The 6659-nt window shown below is 38.2% G+C and overlaps 1 pseudogene; it reads left to right on the top strand.

Annotated features, from left to right (window-relative positions):
• The first annotated feature begins 3655 nt into the window (after window positions 1–3655).
• LOC113187955 (barrier-to-autointegration factor pseudogene) lies at window positions 3656–3940 on the top strand (annotated as a pseudogene).
• The last annotated feature ends 2719 nt before the right edge of the window (window positions 3941–6659 follow it).

Below are 6659 nucleotides of genomic sequence, written 5' to 3'. Positions count from 1 at the left end.
CCGTAAAATGAAGGAATTCATGATGCGAATATAAGAAACAGCATCCCAGTTACCCAAAGGCAAGACTACATGCTTTGTATACCCAAATGTAGCCAGTATCAAACAAACATAAAGCAGGCATTGGAATAATGGTAAGCTGTGAAATAAATATAAAGGTGACCAGGTCATGAACTCTGCCTTTGGGATGCTCATGTGTGTGAAAACCCATTATATATGGTGAATGTGATATGTTAGGATGTGATGTGGTAGGTATGACATGATATACTTATTTAGATACAGATAAAGACACACTGCACCTGGGTAAGTTAGGCAGGCATGGACCAGCCATGGAGCTCCCTAATGGTATCCTTGAAGAGACCAACTCTACCTTCCCATGGATACCCTTATTCCTCTCAGTTCTCTTTCTGTTTCAAAAGGAGAAGGAAAGAAGAAAATACAGTTAAGGTTTTGGTTGGCAACATTTGGATTAAGTTTACAAGGAAATTTTTCTTCTTAAATGTTAAAAGAAAATGTAAATCACTGATTCAGCTTCTTATTCTGCCCTTGAAAACATAAATGTTCTCAGCATTTAATAATATTCAAGTTATTCCTATTACTTAAAAAACAATTCCACAGGGACAGCCGTACTCCTTCCAGTGTATCAGCTCTGATCAGTGAGCCTAACTGTCCATTGATTTGCTAACAGCTTGTGATGAAATTTTAAAATCTACCACATGGCCTGGAAGAAAAAAAATACCAGCATTACATCTTTCTCAGTCTTGCACAGTTAAAGTATAAATGTATACACTGATAAGCTTTGCAAGGTCATAGTCTAGCTGATTATGTAATGTACTGTGAGATTAAGCTACCCACAGAAATTCTACAGCTTTTGCCATACTGAAGAGTGGTTTTTGGTTTTGAACCAGGTAGATTTTTTCTCACTCCTAACCCATTCTCATGATAGCAAGAATTTTTCCAAGATAGTAATATTATATTTTTCTGTCAGTCTGTTTTTCTTTACAGTTGTAAGAGCCAAATAATTTTCCCAGGTCTCCAAAGCCATCTTGCTAGAAAAAAAAAAAAAGTTTGCAGAGGAGTCTACCAATAAATAAAGGTAATTTCTACAAATAAAAGTAATTGAAAATAATTGCTGATGACAAATCATTTTAGCTTCCCTTTCTTCCTTTTTTAATTTTTCTTTCTTCCTTCTTTCATCTTCCTTCCTTCCCTCCTTTCCTCCCTCCCTCCCTCTCTCTCCCCTTACCTAACCTCTCTTTCTCGGTTCATTGGTTTTCATTCTAATATTCACTATGGGATCCCGATAATGATCCTGAAAAAATAATCTCCGGATCCTTCGCACCTCTACCTCTCCCTGTCCTGGACATACACGTGTGTTTCTGAATTCCATAACACGTGCGAGCCATTTTCAATGCCCAAATTGCCAAAGACATTATTCTCAGCTTTTCCTTCCAGACTTTAGGCATTCTAGTGTTGGCCTCAATAACAATTTTTTCCCCCAAGTGGTTGTGGGTTGGGTATTTAACTCACAGGGTTTTCAAGGAATGTCTTTTACTTGCCTGCCAGAAATAATTTCCATAATTTGCTAAACAAAGGCAGCATGTTGTCTTAGCCCTTCAGGCAGACCCTAGACAGGAAAGAACAGATCTACACAATTCATTGTGAGTAAGATCTGCTTTGCTCCCTCAGGAATGGGGACCAGAGTTCCTCCCTGAGAATGTGGACTGCCATTTCAAGACCACTACCAAGCCAGGGAAGGGGTGGGGTAAGAGCAAGCAGAAAACATGACAGTTTTTCCTTAAGGTTTCAATTTGCCTTTTTCTTCAATCAGCAATCACTTGGTTACTATGAACCTTTCTTGTCATCTTGAGTTCTGACAAAGTTGATTGTAACAGTTTTCCGTGGTTTTTTGATGGCATTTATATTTTCCTACTCTGCTATTTCAGCTAATATTTTTCTTACCACATAAACTTTCATATTTCATATTAACCTCTTCTTACTTTTTCTCTGAGTTCTGAGAGGTTCGCTCAAGCTAGTAATGTAATTTTTGTTTTGCTTTTTTATTTAGCTTTCAATCTTCTGTATAATCCCTCCACTGGGTTTTTTATTCAATAATTATACATTTCATCTTTAGTCAACCTTTTTCACTTTTAGACTTCTCCCTTTGCTAGATATAATGATGCATGTAACCCATATGAGACCACTAAATTAGAAGTTTTATTAAGTCTTCTCTTCTGCTTTTGCCGTACTGAAGAGTGGTTTCTGGTTTTGAACCAGGTAGATTTTTCATACTCCTAACCCATTCTCATGATAGCAAGAATTTTTCCAAGATAGTAATGTTATATTAATATAATGTTATATTTTTCTGTCAGTTTGTTTTTCTTTTCAGATGTAAGAGCCAAATAATTTTCCCAGGTCTCCAAAGCCATCTTGCTAGAAAAACTGTTTGCAGAGGAGTCTACCACCAAATGCTGGATTATAATGAAAGTCTATATTTTCTTAGCTATTTTGCAGGAGGGTGGGCCTTCCGGGGATTGAAATCAGGGGCACTCAACCACTGAGCCAAATCCCCAGCTATATTTTGTCTCACCTCACCATTGCTGAGGCTGGCTTTGAACTCATGATCCTCCTGCCTCAGTCTCTTGAGCCACTGGGATTACAGGCATGCGCCACCATGCCTGCTTTTCTTAGCTATTTTATGCTAAATATTATGTCTCCTTATTATTCTGATTTTAGCCCAAGAATTTGCTTTTCTTCCCCCCCCCCCTCTAAACTACTAGATATAGCCTATAGCAACCATTAGGACTTGATTATGTTCATTTAATCAAGTAATTTGATTATATTCATTTAATCAAGACAACAACAGAGAGGGTGAACCTATCTCTATTAGCATAATTCTACAAAATAAATAATACTGTTATAAAGCAATAACACTCCTCAGTTCTTATCTTCTTGAAATATTTCTGTCAAAAGACCTAGAGAATAAGTATGAAGAGTTTATTTGCTGTAATGGAGGGAGCTTCGCTCAGAACTGGCTGCCTCCAGGAGAGGAAAGTGGTCTAGGACTTTCCACATGGAGGTCTTTATATTTGGTCAGGGAGCCTCCCTCCTCCTGTATTATGTATTTGGGGTAGTCTTTGCATCTGAGGGGGGATGGCCTAGTGCACCTGGGCTGGTTTCACCATGTTGAAAAGTTTCCATGGATAATTAAGAGAAACCTATGGGGCTGCTAAGACCCTGACACAAATTACAGTGAATCAGTGTCACCTCGATGATAGTGCCTCAGCACTCTGTGCATGTTTCAACACTGGAAAATCCCTTAATCTGATGACACCTGGTTCTTCTAGGTTAAGGTAGTAACTGACAGTGAATGAAATGGGTTTATGGGAGGGATTTCCCAACACCTCAGGTTGAGTGAACCCTGTCTTTCCTTCCCCCACTGATTTCTACTCTAACAATACCTGAACTCTGAAGTACCAGGCATTACCCAACGGTGGAGAGAGGCAGCATCCTAACAAGGCACACTATAACTACCTGAATGAATGTGGGAGGAAGAGCATGAGCTCCTACTTACCCTAAAGAGAAAAGGTAGGGTCAACGGTTGGGTGGAGAGAGGAGCTCTTATGAAATCCAGAGCTGCCTATCAAGCCTGTCCAAGATGACCACCTCCCTAAGGCACAGAGACTTTGCTGTATAGCCTAGGGGGTAAGGCCAGTGGGGAGCCTGGTCAGGATTAGTGAAATCCTGGACAACTAAGCTGGAGGAAAGGGGCTTTATAGCATATATGTGGTCCTTGGCCAGTTTCTGGTGCTTAAAAAAAAAAAAAAAAAGTGATGATGAAGTCATCTTCAGGAAATGGCTGAAAGACACCTGTGGTGCCAATGCCAAGTAGTCTCTGGGCTGCCTTGGGTGCCTTCAAGAGTGATGTAACACCTTCTTGTGATGCAAATCCCTTCCTCCCCCTTCCCCTGCCAGTTCCATAGAGACAGTTACCAGCTTCCCTGGTTGGATTACCGGCCCCTTACCTCACCTCCACCTTCATCTCTGATCAGTTTGGTGCCGTTTTGTACCTATTTTTGGCATAACAGTCAAGGTCCCTGTAAAGTTTTTAGGTCAATAAAGTCAATGGCCTTCATGGGGTGGGGGGAGGGAAAGAAAGATATGTGGTTGTTTTGGAAACAAACCCCAAAGTTGTTTTTTCCCTCTTGCCACCTTCAAATAATAAACATATAACATATCCTTCCTTTCTAAAAAGAGTTAGTTACATTGAAATAATAATTTAAAAGGAACTACCTAGACAGAAATTTGAAATGCCTTTTTGTAAGTTGTTTCCCTTTTATAATGTTTGGAGACAAGAAATTCCTCATGAAATCTGTTACTCTCTCATACTATTCAAAAATATATACACTGTTTTGAAATATTTCACTTAGAATTTTACTGTGTTCTCTGAATTACTGTAAGATTTGAAAGTCCCTATCAGTAAGTTAGGGGAATTAATGTAAAGTCCTGGAGCTATGATGACAATGTTGTAATTGTCCCTAGTGACTTTTAGATTTGTGTCAAAGAGGCAAAGATCAACTAAAATTCCAATTAAAACAAAGTATAATAAAGTTCTGTACAAAAGGCTGACTTCATTAAATACCAGAATTAAATATGTATTTCCTTTAAGAATGGAGCCTTTTGACTCTGTGAAGAGAGCTCTTTTTAATACTGAATCAACATGGCAATGTTAGGCATGAAATAGGTTTAACTCATTCCAATCCCAAATGCAAGAAGGCTGAGGAGTTAAGAAACTAAAATTTCTAGTTTTATTTCACAGAAACTCAATTGAAAAAGTGTTTAGAGCAGTGATTCCCAAACTTCACTGCATATTAGTATCGCCAGGGGAACATTTATAAAACTTGATGACCTATTGGCAGTACCTCTTGGAAATTAAATCACAATATCTGGAGATGGGATCAAGGAATTAGAAAATGTTTAAGGATCCCCAGCTAAAAACAATGCACAACAAAGTTTGAGAACCATGGTATAGAATTCTCAAACATTAGCATAGATAGAATCATAGCTACGCAGCTGGTCCTTGGAATTAACTTTAGGATCAGTGGTGAGCTTGTTAGAAATGCAAATGCAATTGGTCCTATCACCACCTACAAAAGGAAAATCTCTTAGCCTCTGTTATTTCCAGCTCTCCAAGGGTTCTTAAGCGTATCAAATTTAGGATCTACTGGTCTAGAGCATACAGAATGCATTTATAGACAAGTGGTTTTCATTTGAGACCAACATTCAAGATTTCTTAGCTCTTTGAGATTGTCCACCATAGTGCTGAGATTGTGTGTTCCATAAAATCCTCAGAGACAACCAATTTGTTTTTCTGGATAAGGTGTAAAAGAGGAAGGACCAGTCATTCACATGAAAGAGTAAATGTTTGGATTTGCAAGTCTTAATTTCCTTATCTTTTATGTCTAACTGTATGAACTTGAGCAAATTATACCATTGGTCTTTCTTCTAAATGCCATAGTGAAAGTCAAAATTCATCTATTTGGAAAGATTTACAAAGTAAAAATTTTCTACATAAGCATGGTACTTTATAATTATTTTCTTTTCATTCATCTCAAAGAAGGGTCATATTATAATCATGTACTCAAAAAGGAAATGTTAAATGAAGTTACCTTAGGACCTTAGCTCAGTGATGTAGACAGCAGCAAACAGAGCGTTCTTGCTTTCTAACAAGGAAGAAGATAGACAAACTGAAAATTAGAGACTTTCTTAGAAGCCATTACCAAACTGAGATTGCAAGGTGTTGGGTGGAGGCTTATACCTAGGAAAGAGATTAGGGATCCCAGCAGGTGACAGAAGATGCAAGGTGCCACTGGGATAGTATATATTATTTATTCAGAGGAGGCTGCAGCCCCCCAGCCTCCAGCTCCATTTAGCCTCCTAAATATATGTGTGTGTGTGTGTGTGTGTGTGTGTGTGTGTGTGTGTATCAGGCCAGACAAAAAAAGGCACATTGCCAACAGGTTACATAAGTGGGTTCAAGCAAATGTTTATGATGTATGCTAAATCAGGGTGTTTGTGACCTTGGCTACATACTAAAAACACAGCCTACCAGAAACCTTGGCAAGGGAGTCTAATTAGAGCCATTTGGCGTCTTCCCTACAAAAGGCAATCAACTAATCCTAAATCCGAGAAATAAGACAGACTGCCAGGCAAGAAGAGACAATACTTTCTTACCAGGAGAAGATTCTATTCTAAGTCTATAACCAGTAGAATCCAGCTAAAAATTTCACAATCATAAAAATCCAGCAGTGGGTTAACCTGAGAATGTAAAGCTAGCTAAGATAAGACACATCATCTAAATAGTCTTGTACCCACTTGAGAAATTAAACCTACAGTTTTTAAACTTCCCTAGAAAGATATTTCAGGTGCAGAAAATTTCACTGTCAAATTCTACTGAATGTTTAAAGAATAAGAAGTAGTTCTAAACAATCTTTTCCAGAGCATATCAGAGAAACAGAAATGAAAACTATGTTCAAAGAAATATTTATACACAAATTTCATAACAGCTTTATTTATAATAGCCCAAAGCTATAAACAACTCAGATGTCCTTTATGGTATAAATAATTAGGAAAACTCTTTCCACCTAGAGTGTGGGAAAGCC

Source organism: Urocitellus parryii, chromosome 12 (genome assembly GCF_045843805.1).
Source record: "Urocitellus parryii isolate mUroPar1 chromosome 12, mUroPar1.hap1, whole genome shotgun sequence".
NCBI classification, from domain to species: domain Eukaryota; kingdom Metazoa; phylum Chordata; class Mammalia; order Rodentia; family Sciuridae; genus Urocitellus; species Urocitellus parryii.
The sequence above is the reverse complement of the archived record's forward strand: the minus strand, read 5'-3'. Positions and strand labels throughout refer to the sequence as shown.